A 19,295-nucleotide genomic window follows, 5' to 3' on the forward strand; every position below is an offset into this window, starting at 1 on the left:
ATTTATATATATATTTATATATTTATTTAATTATTTATATATATATATTTATATATATATATATATATTTATTTATATATATATATTTATATATATATATATATTTATTTATATATATACATATATATTTTATATTTTTATATACACATATCTATTTATAGATTTTTACACACACATATATAATTGTTGATCAAGCATAAATATGATGTTTAGTGGTGTATTTTATTTGATGATCAAATTAGTCATTTATTTAGTCATTTTTGTTCGTGTGACTAATTATTTAGTTGTGTTTTCTTAGCCAATGACCAAATTAGTCTTATTTTTAGTCATTTATAGTTGTGTTGCAAAAGATGACTATAATTTGGTCATTTTTACTTGTCGTGACTAAAAGTTTTAGTCACTTGGTCATTTATTTGCCATATTTCTACTAGTGATGGAGTGCACACTTCTTGCTCATTGTTTCATCCCTCTTGCTCTTCTCATCATCTGGGTTAAGTTTTCTTCTCTAAACTTACTGGATCTCCTTATTTTTCTCAATTGCAACTTTTGGAGCAACATCTATCTTCTTCTTTTGTTTGACAATCTTTTTTCTACAATATTTTGCAGTATGGCCAAAATTGTTGCAATTGTACCATACTATGTTCTTACTAAATAGAGGAGTAGAGGGGTTTTTGTTAAACTAGTTTGTTTTCCTTCTCCAATCCATAATTTTGTGACTAGTTGATGGAACAAAGGAACTTCTTGCAAAACAGAGACCCATCTCTTTTTGTTCCATGCATATTCATTTCTTACAAATGCTCTATGTTCTCTTTCTCTATGATCATAGCTATTACATTTTATATTTTCATTGAAAGAGGAAGTGTAGGGGCTACCACATGACTCAAATGTTTTTCTTCTACATGCATAGCTCTTATGACCAACTTTATTGCAGTTATAACATATCACATTCATATCTCTTAGGACAGAAAAGGCATTCTTGCTTTCATAGTTTGCAGCTAGTCTATGCATAATTCTATAGTTTGAAATTTATGTCCATATGCATTACATTTGTGACACACTACATTTCCATTTCTGGTGAGTGTAGCTTGACCTTTCTTAGACCCCTTTTCATGTTCACTTGCCTATGCCCATATCCTTTGCATAAGTAACAATAACTAGAGAAAAAAGGATTGTACCTTATAGAATAATTTTGCCAGTTAGGTGTAGATCTTGTGGACATGTTTCCACTATATTCTCTTTCTCTGTTGCTAAAATTGAGTTGATCATTTACAATCGCACTTATTATGATTTATTCCTGTTCCCAATCTTGTATGAAGCAACACATTTTGGTCTTCCATACCTCCTTCTTGTGTCCTTATCTCTGATGAAGCCATCTTCATTTGGCTTGGCCTTACACTTTTTATCAACATTATCCTTCGTTCTAGCAGCAGCCCATGTCTTCAAACTTTCAGCAATAGTATTTAAATCTTAGATAATTCTTGACTATAAAGTTTTCCCCATGACACTTCAAGCTCAAAGATACAAAGTTTATGTCTCCTTTTGATGTCTCCCCATAGGTATAACATTGTCCAACCTCATATCCTAAGCCTTCAAAATCCTTGTTTTTCTTCCCCTTAGTATATCATTTAGTGCATTGGTTCTACTCTCACACTTCATCCCCACCTTGAGATCTTCCTTGCAACTCTCAAGCTATTTCCTGAGATTTTCCATTTCATATTCTATCTTTTGGCATTCTTTTTCTTTGGCCTCCAATTCAGATTTTATTACTTCACTCATCCTCTTGACTTCTTCTAGCTAAGTTGTCATGATAGTGATATTCAAATTAGACTCATAAAGACTTTTGCTTATCTAATTTTGTTCCTCTAAGGCTGACTTCTTGTATTATTTATATTCTTTCCTTATTTTGTCTAATTCTTCAAGGGCACATACTAATTCTCCTTCAAAATCCACCACAACATCAACATCCTCTTCTTCATCCTTGTCAAATAAGTCATGATTGATGGATTGAGATCCACTATCACATCTTGATGTCTTCTACTCATGTTGGATCTCTTGTTTCATAAGTAGTTGAGTTCCCTTTTTATCTCCAGTGCATCAACTACCTAATCCACTTTCATCATCTGAATATTTTCTAGATCCTTTCTTCTTACTTCCACAATCTGAATCAGTACTGCTAGGTACCTCTCCATGGATTTTCCTCATTTTTTCCCATATATCCTTTGCAAACTTACAATCCTTGACATTCAGAGACTCTGCAATAGACAACCCATTGAGGATATCATTTTTGGCTTTAGCATAGCACTCATATTCCTTTTCAGCATCAGTTTTAGTAGGAGTAGTACAGACAGTGTATCCATTCACAATTGACATCCAAACATCATAACCTAAGATAGTCAAATGGACTTCCATTATTGAGCTCCAAATGACATAGTTGGTACCATAAAACATAGGTGCAAGGAATGACACATATCTAGCCATTGTGTTCACAAACTAGAATCTACCCAAGCTAGAGAAAGCTTATCTAACTAGGAACCTAGGGCTTTTATACCAATTTAAGGAACACAAAGGGACCATTGAGAGGGGGGCTGAATCAATGGTAATAAAAAACTTGAAATCTTCTAAATAATTTAAGCTTTAATAACAAAAATCAAGAATTCATAAGTAGATATATTAAACTCCTTTGCACAGACACATACAAGGAAAACACATAACACAAGATATATGAGGAAAAATCCATGGTGAAGAAAATCCTTGGTGAGAAATGTTGCTAGAGTCTACTTCTCTAATCCATCCTCACAAGTAAAAGTATTATTACAATGTTAATAGGAACCAACCCAAAGGAGCACCAACTGCAAGTGTTTATTGGAACCAACCCCTAACTTTATAGGCACCAACCCTTGATCTAAGAACCCAGTCAGATGATTATAATAAAAGAAAAGGATTACAAATTTATTCCCTGTTACAAATGAGATTATGTAACTCACAGTTTGTTCTCAGCACTTGAATTTTACTTAACTCTCTCCCCTCAATCTCAAACCTCTTCTCTTTGATTTTCTCTATCAATATAACTCTCTACCTTTAGTTCTCTTCTCTTTTCAACACACAACTTCTCTGATCTCTTCTCTAATAAGACTTCTTTCTTTTCACTACTCAGTGTGTACAACCCTCTATGTTCTCTACACTCTGATCTCTAGTGTCAAGTCTCTACTCTTTAGGTCATCTCTCTTCTTTCCTTTTCACAACTCTCTACTCTTTTCTCTCTTCTCTCTACTCTACGCTCTTTGCTCTCCTTTTTCTCTTCACCTCGCTCACGACCCTACTCAAATTCTTCACCACTTACTTTTACATACATACTATTTGTAGACGTATAAAAATGACCATATTCCTAAATGAATACTTAATGTTCATTTTATTCTCATTCCTCTATTTAGTTAAATCTAATTTAATTAAATCATCCACATTATTCTATTTAATTAAATAAATTATCCAATTTATTTATTTAAATTCACTTAAGTCCTTTATGTCATTTAATTGAATAAATCATTTTATTTAATTAAATCCATTCTCTCTACTTTTTAATTAGATTAACATTTAATTAAATAGTTTACCCCAATTAAATAAATCTAATTTATTTAATTTCCCAACTTGCAACCAAATTGAAATAAATTAATTTTATTTTAATTAAATTCTATTTTCCCCACCCACTTGCGTTTTCCTACATCTCCCACTTGCCTCCTAACCCTCTTCCTAATTTCTTATAGAATCCATATAATCCTAATCAATTAGCCCAAACCCATCCATTATCCCCTAATCCTAAATTTGAGGAGGTCACTTCTCAAATTTGGAGTAAAGTCTTCAAAAGGCATTAAAGCCTTTATGCCTTCAACAAGCTAACTTGTTGAATACCCCCAAATTTGGAAGGAGTCTTACAAATTTGTCCCCAAAGTCTTAAAACCATTAATGGTTAACAAACCCTTAGTGGCATGGTTAGAGACTTTTTGCCTAACTTCACCCTCATCTAACCTAGGGGTCTCATCAAGCATTCATTGTTTTGACCATGGTTATCCCTTTAACCTTTGCACAAGAGTTTATCCTCTGGCTAAAAGCTTTATCCATTGGATAACCCTAACCTAACCTTAACCCTTACCTTCTAAGGTAACCATGAGGTCTTCTCAAGCATTTCATGCTTCTTACCTCTCCTCTCAAGTAGTCTTATGTTGACAATTGTCACCATTTCATTGGTGAAAAATCGTAAGAATGGATTGACAACATTCAATCCTGACCCTTGATTAACTCCTCCAATCTTGACCATCCATTGCCCTATTTTCCCTATAAATAGAGCTCTCATTCCTCCATTTTAAAGGATCCAAGATTTTAGTATCTCATTTATGCTCAATTTTATCAATACATCTAGCCTCTCTTTATAATAGAAATTAATCTAATAAGCATTTTAGAGTATCTCTATTATCATTAACTTAAATCATTAACTAGTATACCATGTTAGGATAGTATTGCTACTAACCTTGTCATCTTATAATCTAGTTTAACTCATCTATAGAATCATGCATAAATAGGATGCATTTCATGTTAAAATCAATCTAAAGCATCCCTCATTCTTGCATTCATCATCCCTAAGTCATTTTTCTCGGTGATTTGAGAGCAAAGGCATTGGCTTGAGGGACCTTGTGAGGTAGAGAACCATGGAACCTACCTTGGGAAGTTGAGTCATTCCTCATGACTCCATAACTTGCACCAAGAAGTCTTGTGGATGTGTGGACAAGCCCCTTTGAACATCATTTTTCACATTTTGAGTTTCATAGCCCTGCTTTTCCTGCATACATTTCTAGCACCCACCGTGGGGCTCAACCCCATTAATCAAAGCAATATAGGAATTAAACTAGTTCAATCACGAAAACTAAAATACAATGATAACAATACTAAAAACATTCAATGAAAACATGAAAACAAGACATTCAAAATGAAATCTAAGCAAACCAAATGCAGATGTCTCCTTCATGTGGCTCCATTGTCCTTCTTTCTCCTTCAAATAGATTTTGTTTTGTGGAGCTCACTTACAAGTGCATACGCATAAGATGAAAGCAAGATTGACAAGATAGTATGACAGCATAAGGGTACTAGAAGCGTGATTGATTTGACCTTTTGATTGAAGAAATTCATCCAATTTATAGACAAATTGGAGAAAAGATCAGATTAGCATGAAATTGATATTAGAGGCAATTGATTTCAAAATGGAAAATTTGAGTTGAAGGAAGAAGGTTATGACACCTTCTATGTCATGAATTATGACATATTGCCAATGCAAAGGTTAGAGGACTAAAAGCTTATGGCATCTTACTATGACAATAGTATGATGCATGAGAAATTCATGCTTCCACCGAAGCACAAAAATAGGGAAAGACTAGAGAGAAATTAATTAGGTGGAAATTGAATTTTGACAAATTAGAAAATTAGGAAATTAGGAATGAGGAAATTAGGAATTAAGTGAATTAATTAACAATTTTTCATTCATTAATTAATTCACACAAAGAGAGGGAATTAATTAGCCAATTAAATAAACATTTAATTGTGACAAGAAGACTTAGGATAAATAAATAAATCATTTATCCTAAAGAGAAAATGGAGAGAAAATGACAAACAAGGTTAAATGAATAAATCATGAAACCCTAGAAGATAAATTAGAAATGCAAGGACAACAATTAGGTCTTGATGTAAGCTTGATTTGATGTCAATTCGATCATGATTTTGAATTGATAAATGATTTGATTAATAAATGCACCAATTAATGAGGAACAATGACTAATTGATCCAAATTGACATGATTGAGAAGGATGACGATCGATGTCAAATCGATCGCAAAATGACAAAAATGACAACGATTGATGACAAATCGATCGCAAAACAACAAGATTGAAAATGACAACAATCGATGACAAATTGATCGCAAGATGACAAGATTGAAAAGGACAATGATCGATGACAAATCGATCACAAAATGATAAGATTGATAAGAGGACAAAACCCTAATTCCATCATCAATTAGGATTTATGATGTCAAAATATGCCAAATGAGCACGCACATTGATGTGATAGGATAAGATCGATCAAAATCATGACTGAAGATTGTTATCGACAAGACCAAAATTCGAAAGCAAGACAAATGAAGAATGCAGAAGAAGGACTCAATGCTCACAAATGATAAAGACCAAGTGCGAATTATAGGAGAAATGTTAATGCGATGCAAAAACCCTAAAATAAGGCAATGCGTCAATGTTAAAGTATGACTCCGCCAGCGTTGACCATTTTTAGACGTCTACATTTTGCCCCTCTTTGAGACAATGCAATTTTAAGCATTGTTTCAAAGAACAATAATGAAAATGCCCCAGACAATAACGATGACATATGCATGCCCCCTCGAGGACCTGGCTGGAAATACCAAGAAAAAAGGCCAGTTGATCGATAAGAATGATAGAAAATGATAGGAGCAAACAGACTAAAAATCGGAGATCGGATGCACAAATGAAAAGCAAAGGAAGATGCAAAAGACCGCTACCAACAGAAGATGGAAAGAGTGCACGTCCATCTATGCACTGACAAAGATCTATAAATGAGACAAAGAGAGTGAAAAGAGCTCATTTGCACTAGCCAAAGAGGAGAATTTGCTGCTCTGGAAAAGGACACATGCAGAGAGATGGTGAACATTCCAATGGTACATCACCTCAGAGAATGTGTATGCACCTACAAATGACTGGATGATGCGAGAGTAGCGATATGTATCTCAAAAACCCATATTGTCAATTTTATCAATTTTGATCGCTTGTGGGACATTGCGGGGCCCACAGGGGATGCAGAAAGTGACTTTTGCGCCTATGTGAGTGCATCCTACGCTTGTGTAGGGTATCCTACACTTGTGTAGGGTACACAGGCACAAGTTGATGCAACACAGGCATAGGATACAACACACAGACGCAGTTGTTCACTGGGAACTCAATTTTGGTCAAAAACAACATGCGAAAGATTCGGAAAGGGGGCATAAGGATAGGATAGGTCAAAATAGATTAGAAACACCCTGATTTGGACATGAAACAAGGAAATGTAGCCCATAGGAGCAAGCCCTAAAACTAACAAAATGTGCCCCAATTATGATACAGAGTCGACAATATCCATTGATCATGCGGGAGAACCGACCAGACTGCTTCATGTTACGACATAGACTCAGGAGCACGGATAGAGATACACTAGCAGAACTTGGAATATACTATATCACATTCATGCCCAAGATTAGGGCAAACACAGGACTGCTTACCGCATTAGCAAAGCAATGGCATTTAGAGACTTCCTCATTCCATCTGGCGACTGGAGAGGCGACTGTGACACTAGAGAATGTATGGTGTATCCTCTGCATTCTGATTCATGGGGAGATGATAGAGTATGACCCAGTGATAGGGAGAGATGTATTTTGTAGATTATTTGAGTGCAATGCAGATGATTTTGGATATCGTAGAGAGGGAGATTGGCTGGGAGACCATGGCATTAGAGTATGATCGGTGATATGTGGTGATAGCCATGGTCATAGCATGCCTATTAGCAGGAGACAGATGAGGACATGGATTCCCTATTGGATGGGGAAGAGTGCTAGAGCAGATGGTGACAGAGGGTATAGTGTATGCATGGGGACCATGTGTACTGGCTATGCTATATTTTCAGTTGGATCATATAGCATATTAGGGAGTTTAGACTTTGAGCTATGGAGTCACACTGTTACAGGTATGGGAATTTGAGCACATAGCCATATGTCGACCGATTGCAGAGAGATAGGTACTACCACACCAACCATATGTGTACTACTATGGGGGAGCACTGAGACAGGGTCCTTTTGGATACATATTGTATTGGCGACATGAGCTAGATAAATTGAGAGAGTTCACATGGAGGCCATATCTTGATTGCCCTGGATGGTTAGATGATAGTGATGAGCTACCATATTGCAGACAGGAGAGATACCTGATTGGGTGACCAGTGAATCACTAGAGAGTGATTGAGATGTACCTGCTAGAGAGAGTCAGATGACAGTTTGGAGAGAGGCAGGATGTACCTAGAGGGACTGCACACTTTGCCCAATCTCACAGAGAGACAAGTCAGTGGGGGAGGATGATTCAGCCACACATAGCCTATGCCAACTTCACACAGCTACAATGGAGACAGTGGGATTGGAGATCAGATGTGGTGGATGCCAGGATGATAGAGGAGTATGAGCGATGGTTTGCACGATGATGGCCAGTGCCATTGATAGATCCTGATATTCCAGTACCTAGGAGACAGGAGGACCTCCCACTCGTAGGAGAAGATGAGGACAGAGATGAGGATGAGGAGGATGAGGGCGGTGATGAGGATGAGGGGGGTGATGAGGATGGAGAGGATGATGAGGGGGATGATGATTATGAGCTAGACTCAGCCGATCAAGAGTCATTGTAGGATATACCCATAGAGCCAGAGATAGCTAGAATAGAGGAGATGGAGATGTGCAGGGCTACCATAGTGAGTCAACATGATCACATTGCGACATTAGAGAGATAGAATTCTATCTTGAGGATAGAGCATGATCAGTTCAGACTAGAGATAGTCAGACTTACAACGGCTTGAGATACAACAATAGCTCAGGCACAGCGAGAAGAACAAAGATTCACCGAGTATATTGGGTCAATTAGGGATGCCAATGCGTGTGAGATGGCATAGATGTTGGTAGAGACCGGAGAGGAGATATGCCATTGGAGGACACTATATGAGAATGCAGTTCCACTAGAGAAAATAGAAGCATCATATCGGGCGCGATCAAGGACAGAGAGCAGGCTACATTCTCGGAGGTCAGTGAGTAGCATGGGGATGAGTGGACCTATGAGACCACCACAGCCAGGACCAGGGATAGGAGGGACATCATCCTTGAGACATGGAAGGGATGAGGAGGACAGAGGGAGCACCCAGTGACAAAGGCACATACTCCACATGATAGAGATAGTTGACATTATGTAGTGTGATATTATATAGTCAGCCTGCGGGCCATACTTAGGACAAACAGTCCAATTTTGTACTCCAATATTATTTTGATATATGATATGATATGCATCAATATGATGGGATGCAATGTGTTATGACTTATAGTTATATGTATGGATGGCTTATGCACTATTGATGTACCATTGTGGAACATGTATGGATATATTTTTTTTATATGTTTTTGATGCATTTATAATATGAAATGGATAAAATGCTTGACGTGATGCTTGATGGAATGCAAATGTACTAACCAAATGGATGCATGATGCAGCATATGTATGTGGAGATCAGAGAACAAGACCAAACTAACTACCCGAACTGATGGAAGAAATGTTAGTAAGAAGAAATGAGACAAAGGACAATTAGAGATGAAGGAAAACTTGCTTTTAGTAATGCACTTTGTAGGTGAGAACCTTTATTTAATGTAGCAAAACGGATGCATAGCATCATGGCATTGAAGGCCTGAGTTGAAACACAACCCTTTTTGCAAAAGACAAACACATCACAACCAAGGAATGAGTGAGGCATCCTAGGGTGCATACATCAAGGGTCGAGGTATGTGCGGCGTTCACAAAGAGAACGTACTTATCACAAACACCCGATGATATAGTTGCCCCAGTTTGTAACAAACATTCCACAAACAACAATCACAACAAAAAAGAAAGATACCATGAACCATCCTGGTCACTCTAAATCACTCATTGACATCATCGAGCAACATAGGAACATGATCGAAGATAAATCAGTAAATGATAAGACTCGCTAATTCCAACAAGTCAAACAAACGTCTTGATCTTCATTGTCAAAAGTTGAAAGTGTTGATAAGATGATCATGCTATCTGGTTTCAGGACATGTAGTACCCCATCTAAGACAAGACACAGTCTGGTTTCGAGTATACCACACCTTGTATAAGATCCATGATAATGTGCCAAGGATGAACAATATTAATGTTGATGTCCAATTGAGAAGACAATTGTGATCAGCTTGAATGTCTGGTTTGATTGAAAAAGTTCATCTGTTAACACATGATTACATTAAAGCACAATGTGTGATTGCATGTCATTGGAGGGATGCTCAGTAATTTGTCTATGCACAAAGGGGATTTTTTTTGTTTTGCTTGTCGAGTTTTTACAGTTTTTTGTGCTCATTTTTTTAGGACCTTATTTGATGTTTAGGGATTTTTTCAAGACATTTTTTTTTATTTTTTAGGGATTTTTTCAGGACTTTTTTTAAATTTTTTTGGATTATTTCAGGAAATTTTTCAATTTTTTTTTTTGGATTTTTTTAGGACATTTTTCAATTTTTTTTGGATTTTTTTCAGGACATTTTTTAATTCAAAAGTTCCAGTGATTGATCATGACAAGGGGGACACACCAAATGCACATCTAAAAGACATATATAGAAACCAGGACCGAAACATATGCACAAGAAATGGAGTATGCAAGACAATGATGTTGACCAATCATAGGTCTGAAACAAAACATTGGGTCAGGACAAGGACAGGCACGATAAACCTTTAGAGAAAAAGCATAGCTAGAGGTCATGATAGATGACAGAGCAATGATCATTTTACACATGGTGCCTATTTGCTAGGTTTTCACCATGGTACTTGCCCAAAGCGCCTGTTTGCCAGGTTTTCACTAGAGGGTGAATCATTTTTCTTGACTTTTTTATTCTTTTTTCTTTGTTTTTCACTTCTTTTTTTTGTATTTTTGGAGCTTTTTGATTTTTTTTGTATTTTTTCAGGATCATATTTGAAAAGGTACTGATAGAAAATTATGCCCAGTACTTGTGAAGGTGCATGTTATTTACAGGATCGGACAAAGGGTCACCTTCTAGGGTGGCAAGCTGATATGCCCCCGAGCCATAGGCTGCAGTCACTATGAAAGGCCCAACCCAATTAGGTTCAAATTTTCCTTTGATGATGTTAGTAGATTGTGCATTCTTGGGGTTTGCCTTTAAAACTAGATCTCCCACTTCGAAGTGTCACTCTTTGACCTTATTATAAGAGCGATGGAGACGGTTTTGATATGCTTGCAAATGTGTCAGGGTTGTCTGATGTTTCTTATCTAACATCTCAAGCTAATGCAACCGAGAGACTCTGTGCATCTCATCATCAATCAGATGTTGCAAGGAAACATGCAAAGAAGGAATCTCCACCTCCAAGGGTAAAATGGCTTCCACACCATATACCAAGGAATAAGGTGTTGCGCCAGTAGGTGTGCAGATAGAAGTGCGATAAGCCCATAGTGCTGGATTTAACTGTACATGCCGATCTCAACCAGCATCATTGACAACCTTTTTTAGGATCTTGATAATGGTTTTATTTGATGCTTCAGCTTGACCATTACCCTGTTGATAGTATGGACTGGAGAAATGATGTTGAATATGAAACTTTTCACAGAGTTCCTTGACATCTTTATTCTTGAAGGGACGACCATTATCTGTGACTATGGAAAGGAGAACCCCATATCAGTATATGATATAATTCAATAGGAATTTTGAAATTTGCACACCAGTGATATAGGTCATGGGGATAGCCTCAATCCATTTTGTAAAATACTTTGTGGCTGTAATGATGAACTTGTGTCCATTTGCAGATGTCGGGTGAATCTTGCCAATAAGATCCAATCCCCATCGAGAAAAGGGCCACGGAGATATGACAAAATGAAGCTCTTGGGCTGGTGCATGAATGTAATTTCCATGGATCTAGCATTTGTAGCACTTCTTAACAAAATCATGAACATCCTTTTCTAGAGTGGGCCAATAATACCCAATACGAATCAACTTTTTGGCTAAGCTCAAACCATTGAAATGGCCCCCACATATACCATCGTGAACCTTATGTAAAGCTATTTGTGCTTCGTCAGAATCCAAACACTTGAGGAGGGTATGGTCAAAGGAATGATGGTAAAGGGTGTCGACAATGATGACATATTTGGCTGTCTATCAGATGAAGGCTCGACATTGGTTAGCGGAAAGGTTAGGTGGTAGGGTTTGGGATTTCAAATATTGATAGACATAATTGTACCATCGGGAGTTAGGACCAACAAGAACACACATCACATCTGCTATCAGAATTTCAGAAGAAGGGACTAGCAACTATTCAACCAAAAATTCACATTTGTCCATATTGTGGGGCATATCTAACATGGAAGCAATCGTAGCCATCGCATCTACTGATTTGTTTTGAATTCTTGGAACTTGACTAAAATGGATAGCCATGAATTTTGTCTTGAAGAAATCTACCATGTTCTTGTAGGGAATAAGCTTTTCATCTTTTGTTTTGTAGTCATCATTCACTTGATGGATTACTAACTAAGAATCTCCATAAACTTGTAAATGTGTGATGTTCCAGTGGACTACTACTCGGAGTCCTGTGACCAGTGCTTCATACTCTGCAATGTTATTGGTACAATGGAAATTTATTCTATAGGACTTGGGAATAGCATCACCTTGAGGGGTGACAAACAATATGCCTGCTCCGGACCCGAACTTGTTATGGGATCCATCAAAGTATAACTTCCAGTCATTAGAAGATGTGAGAGAAAAGACTGATTCATCCAGAAAATCAGTCAACATGGGATGATCATCATAAAGAGGAGCCTTTGCAAGTTGATCCTCTATGATTTGTCCTTTTATTGCCTTTCGCTCCATATACTCAATATCAAATTCATTGAGGATCATAACCCACTTTGCTAGATGACCCATCAAAGCTGCTCTACTAAGCAAGTATTTCAAGGGATCAATTTTTGCAACCATCAATGTTTGGTGATTTAACATATAGTGTCAAAGTTTCTGTGTTGCAAAGACCACTGCTAAGCATGCCCATTCAATAGTTGAATAATTCAGCTCATAGCCTACTAGTGTCCGACTGATATAATAAATAGCTCTCTCTTTGCCATTCTCATCTTGTTGGGCCAAGAGAACTCCTAGTGTCATTTCAGTTGCAGAAATATACAATATAAATGGCTTTCCTTCTATAGGAGGCATTAGAATAGGCAGCGACAACAAATAGTCCTTAAGAGTTTGAAAGGCTGATTGACATTGCTCAATCCATTTAAAAGCGACTCCTTTATGCAATAGATGCTGGAATGCATGACATTTGTCTGCCAATTGAGCTATAAATTGGCGGATTGACTGTAGATTTCCTTCTAGACTTCTTAGTTGATAGAGATTAGAAGGAGGAGGCATATCCATTATTGCTTTAACCTTGGTAGGGTCAACTTCGATGTCTCTGTGAGAAACAATGTACCCTAGTAATTTGCTAGCTATGACACCAAAGAAACACTTCTTTGGATTGAGTCTGAGCTTGTAGGTCACCATTCAGTCAAAGATTGGGCCCAGGATGGCTAGATGACTATCTCTAGTGATAGATTTGCATAATAAGTCATCAACATAGTCCTCCATCAAAGTATGCATGAAATCATGGAAAATTGTCATCATAGCTCTTTGATATGTTGCATCAGCATTTTTGAGACCAAAGGGCATCACATTCCAATAGTAGGTACCCCAAGCACAAGTGAATGTTGTCTTATGTTGATCTTCAAGAGCAATGCGAATTTGGTTATAGCCAAAGAAACCATCCATCAATGAGAGCATCTCATATCTAGCAGTCATGTCAACTCTGATGTTGATATTTGGCAGTGGAAAATCATCTTTAGGGCAAGCTTTATTAAGATCCCTAAAATCCATATAGATTCTGATGCCCCCAGTTACCTTGCTAACTGGTACCAAATTGGAAATCCAGTCTGCATAATCGATGGGTCTGATAAAGCCCACATCTAGTAATTTTTTTAGTTCTACCTTGACCAAGAGAGCTACCTAGGGATGCATCTTTCTGAGTTTCTGTTTGACAGGCTTGGCATCTTCTTTTAATTGTAAGTGATGAAGGACTAATTCTGGATCAAGGTCAGGCATATCTGCATAGGACCATGCAAAGCTAATCTTCTTCTCCAGAAAGAAATTGAAAAAATCTATCTTTTCCTATTTTGATAAAGAAGCAACGAAATGAATGACCTTAGGGTTGTCATGTGTACCCAAGTTGATTTCTTTAGTCATTTCCATAAGCAATGTTGATTTATCCTAACTTGACAGGGGTATGTCCACTCTTCCAGCTTTGGGCACCTCAGAGAGGTTTTCACCCACAGGTACGTCTTTTATTTTTACTTTTTCATGATTAGAGAGTGCCTTACGGTTTTCACTCAAAGTCCTATCTTTTTGATTTTGTACTTTTTTATTTCTTTTTTCATTTTGATGACTGGAAGATGGAGTTGACTCCCCAAAATATGTTGTGGAATCCAGATCAATAGCAAATCCTACCTTATGATCACCTTGTGGTATGCCTTCCCATAGTCCAAGGAATTTTGCAATTGCTTCGTCATTTTGAAAACAATCCAATGTGAGTAGTTCTTGTTGGTCATGTTGGATAAGTTGCGGATAGACAAGGGGCATGTCATCATTGGTTTTAAGGAGGGAGAAAGCTGAGATGGTAAAGATGTAAACATCTGTGGTATCACTGTCTAAACTGCTCGCTTCTGATTTAGAGCTTGGGTCCCAGAATGACTCTATCCAGGCGTTAGGACATGTTTTGGGGGGGGGAGTTATTTCATGTTTGTCTTCCATGGGCAAATCATCAAGGTCAAGGAAAACATTGTCAAGGGCATAGGAGCTAGAAGAAAAAGAACTCCACTCCCATTCATTGGAATCAGTTTCGGGTTGGGTATCCTCAGGTGTTGTTTCATCATCAAAGTCATGCCCCTTTCTATACGTGGGCATTTTGGTAGACGACGGTCCAATTTTCAATGGTACAAAACCTAACCCTAAAGTTGGAGGTTGCATCTTGGGTATAATAGGTTCTAGCCTTTCTTTCTTGTCAGGACCTAAGCCACTGCAACTGTCATAACCTTTCTTTTGCAACATAGTAAATCCTTTGTTGTATCACTCCACTAGCAAACTGATAGGTGGTGTCTCATTAGGGTCCTTATAAAGCCATTCTATGACATCATCATCCAAAGTTTCTTTGTCAAGTTCACCCCATCTTTTAAATGTAGTGGGGGGTTGATATTAAATAACTACCTTAGGTTCCTTCTGCAACAAATGTGGTTTACCATATGATTTTGGAGATATTGGTAAATTCCCAATGAGGAATGTTCGAGCCGTTGAATACTTTCCACATCCTTGGTCCTATATTTTCAATTTTCCTTTGACAACATCTAACAATTCATTAGGATCCACATAACTATATGAATGGGCCTCTCTACTGACTAGGACTTGCTACTGCAAGGAATCCTTTAGAGTAGCACAAAATTGAAATGGATTAGGATCTTCTGGAATTATTATCTCAGTTCCATTGTAAGGATATTTTAAACATTGATGATAAGTGGATGGAACTGCCTTCATTGTGTGGATCCACGGGCGGCCAAGAATCATATTGTAAGGGAGATCGAGGTCTAGGACCTACAGAAAAGTGTTTTCTATCACTAGACCAACTCTAATAGGCAATGTAATTATCCCTTTAGATGGGCACTTAGCATCATCATATGCTTTGATTGTTATTCTTTTGGAAGAATCAATGTCATTTTCTATATAACCAAGACCAATGACAACTCTCAGAGTACAAATATTAAGACCCACTTTGCCATCTATCATGACTCATTGGATTTTGCAATTATGGACAAAGACTTCAAGATGTAAAGGATCATTATGAGGGAGCTTATCAGGAGAAATATCATTATCGAAAAAGGTGACATGTTGGGAGATGGCTAAATGTTCTATTCGGGCTTGAAACTAGTCAACATCAATGTCTATCAGGATAGTGGACTCAATTAAAGCTTTATCTAGGACTGTGCGATGCATAGGGGACATTTTCAACAACTCAAGGATCGATATTTGTGCACGTGTCTTTCCCAGATGATCTAGGAGATTATATTGATTCACAAGAGTTGATTTGGGAGGAACTGCAGGAGCTCCTTTTAGGACTATTTTGGATCGACGAGTGGTGACTGCACAAGAAGGATCTTGTTCCTTTATTCTTATGGTGGAAACATACTCATTTGACACTCGAAAACAATTGATGACATTGTTATAACCAGTATTTGCGTAATTTACTGTTTGGGTAGAGTTTGAAGAAGATGCTTTACCCTTGTCATGATCAAGCAAAGGAGTTTTGAAAATTGTATGATCAATGTTAGAGGTCACATTGGGTGGATCTACCTCAATTACTCCTTGCTCTAAAAAGTCTTGAATCATATGTTTCAATTGAAAACATGATGCGGTTTTATGTCCTTTTGACCGATGGTATTCACAATAGGCATTATCATTCCACCAATGTGGCTTTACCAATGGTTATGCCTTGATATCTAGTAACTTGATAAATTTTTCTTGTATTAATTGTTTCATTACTGACTCAATAGGCTCTCCTAGTGGTGTAAACTATCAAGGAGGCCCATCTCTAGATCAGAAAGGTTTGCATTGCTGATTTTGTGGCTGACCTTATTGTTGGTTATATTGTTGAGTGTATTGTTGATATGGCAGCTGTTGAGTAACATTTCTCGCTGGTGTTTGATTTTGTTCCATAGTTGACATATTAGGAACACTCAATTTCTTGATTGTGAACGGGGATTGATTTGCATTCACCGCTCTTGCATCAACAACTCCATCATTAGTGACATTCTTGTTTTTGTACCAAAATATATTTCTGTCCCCTGAATTGTTTGTGTTGTCACTGTCTTTATTGAGCTTAATGATTCCCTTAGCTACAAGAGCAGTTTCAATGTTCATCCCTTTATTAATGAGTTTCTCAATGGTACTGGGACTTTTCAATTTGAGTTCATACATCATTTCTAAGACCAAATTTTTAATAAATAAGTTTACTTGTTGTTCTTCAAGTATGTCTAGGGAAGAACGACTATACAAGCTTCACCATCATTGTAAGAAAGTCACTAATGGTTCACCTTACTTTAGCTTGGTGTTGCATAAATCTGACATGGTCATGTCACTATCGATGTTGAATGCAAAGTGAGATATAAACTTTTGAGCCAATTCCGACCAAGTCTTTATATTTCCTGGTAGATGTGAATACCAATCCATGGCTTGTCCCGTGAGACTTCGTGCAAATAAGCACATTAAATATGTTTCCTCATAACTCACTTCAGTACACATCATGAAAAATGCTTGAATGTGATCTTTTGGATTGCCATTCCCTTTAAATTTCTCAAAATTAGGTGCCTCAAAATGCTTAGGGAAGGGAGGCATATATAAGCTTTTGTCAAATGGATTAGGACATAAATCTTGATTTGTGTACAACTTCTTTGTTCCTTTGGTTTCTAATGCATCGACTTGTCGTTGCAACTTCTCAAGCTGTTGTGCAATTGTATCAGATTTTGGAGGTCCATCATTAATCTTGATGGGTGCTCTTTGTTGATACATCATGTTTCCTATTGGTTGTTGATGCTCTGAAATTGCCATCTTTGGTGTCTCCGGCATATAATGTTCTTGGTACACCTCTTGTTGTTGTAGTTGTGCCATGCCTTGATATTGACCCTGTTGTTGTGCTTCTTGTGGTGGGATTAGCATTTGTAGCCTAGGTTGATATTGCAATTGAGGGTGTTGTTGATACTGCATAGGCATCAATTGTGGTTGTGAAGTGTGATAGCTTGTTTGTCTTGGCACATATTGAGGCACATGTTGTTGTTGATGCTGATGAATCAGAATTTGCTGACTTTGTGCCAATTGTTGTTGTCATGGTGTAAATCCCATCATTTGCAAAAAACTTTGTTTGGGTTGTTTTTGTTGTTTCTCCTTAAGATGGGGTATGGCACTTGCGTTGACTTGTTGTGTTGTTTGTGCAATCCATTGTGATGGTGCAGAGGGCGCTGCAACTTGTTATCGAATGTGGTATTGTTGTTGTTGTACATTGTTTGTTTGCACATTCAATTGTACCTTTTGTGTATTACTCAATTGTTGCAACATTTGTTGTTGGTACAAACCACTATCTGTAGCTCTTTGTGTTGCCATTATCGAAGGATCTGTCACAATAGTTTGCATAATAGGTACTTGAGTGTTTGGCAAATATATTGAACTTAAGGGGACATAGGAACTTTGTTGCATTGTGGAATTATTTTGGACATTGGTGAGATCAGGCATTCCAGTCATGAAGCTTTCTTGTATCTTAGATTTTGATCCAATTTTATGCATGTGAGGGACCACTTCTTGTTGAGGGACAACTATCAATATTTGTGTGGTCCACATTTGATCTTGTTTTATAGGTGTTGTGTTAAATAATGGATTATTTATTGTTTCAAATGGTGACTTTTGAGGAATAGTCACTATCAATGCCTTTGAAGCACGTTTACTCATCAAGGTAGGTTGAATTTCTTGTTGCACATTTTCTTCATTTGGATGCAAAAAGAAACTTAATAGCTCACCACCTTGTTGTTTTTGCACATTAATTTTCTCACTTGAAGAGGTCACATTACTCATCATGTCAAGGTATTTTTGTGGGAACATCTTAAAGACCTTGTTCAAGAATTTATCCATCTTTTTTGTCAACTTTGGATCTTGAAGGAACATGTCAACATCATCATAAGCATCGGAATCTGATGAAGAATCTGGTAAAGTGTTTGGATTTGTTTCTTGTTGAATGCCTTGATCTGAACCAAATCCTTGTGAAAGAGTTTGTTCCTCATATAATGTTTGAGTTTGAATGTCATGTTGTAGGTTTGGTTGATTCCAATCGAAAGGTGTATTTCCTCTTGGTGTTGGTGGAACACTCCCATGTCCTAGTTTCATGGGTACAAACACTAGCTCATATAATGGAGGTGGTCCAAGTTGAACCATTCCATATGGTGGTAATGATGTGTTTGATGAACCTTCAATTTGTACTGTTTGACTAGTTTGAAACTGTGAATTAGATATGTTGTCAATGGGTTGATACATTGGTTCGCCCATCTTTTTAGATTTTGACCTTGTCTCAACAGGCATATCACTATGCAAATGCAATAGTTTTGGAATTTTTAAAGGGTAATGTATGATATGCAACTAAATGCAAACTAAATAGATGAAAATACAATCTATGGCAAGAATGCAATCTATGTTTTTGGTTGTTTTTCAAGATTTTGACAAACTTTTTGGAATGCAAATCTAAAAAGAGACCCTTAGGAAATTGAAATGATGTCTAGACCTCAAAGGACAAAAGGACCAAGTGACAAAAGGACGAAAT

Source organism: Cryptomeria japonica, chromosome 1, assembly GCF_030272615.1.
Source record: "Cryptomeria japonica chromosome 1, Sugi_1.0, whole genome shotgun sequence".
Taxonomy (NCBI): Eukaryota; Viridiplantae; Streptophyta; class Pinopsida; order Cupressales; family Cupressaceae; genus Cryptomeria; species Cryptomeria japonica.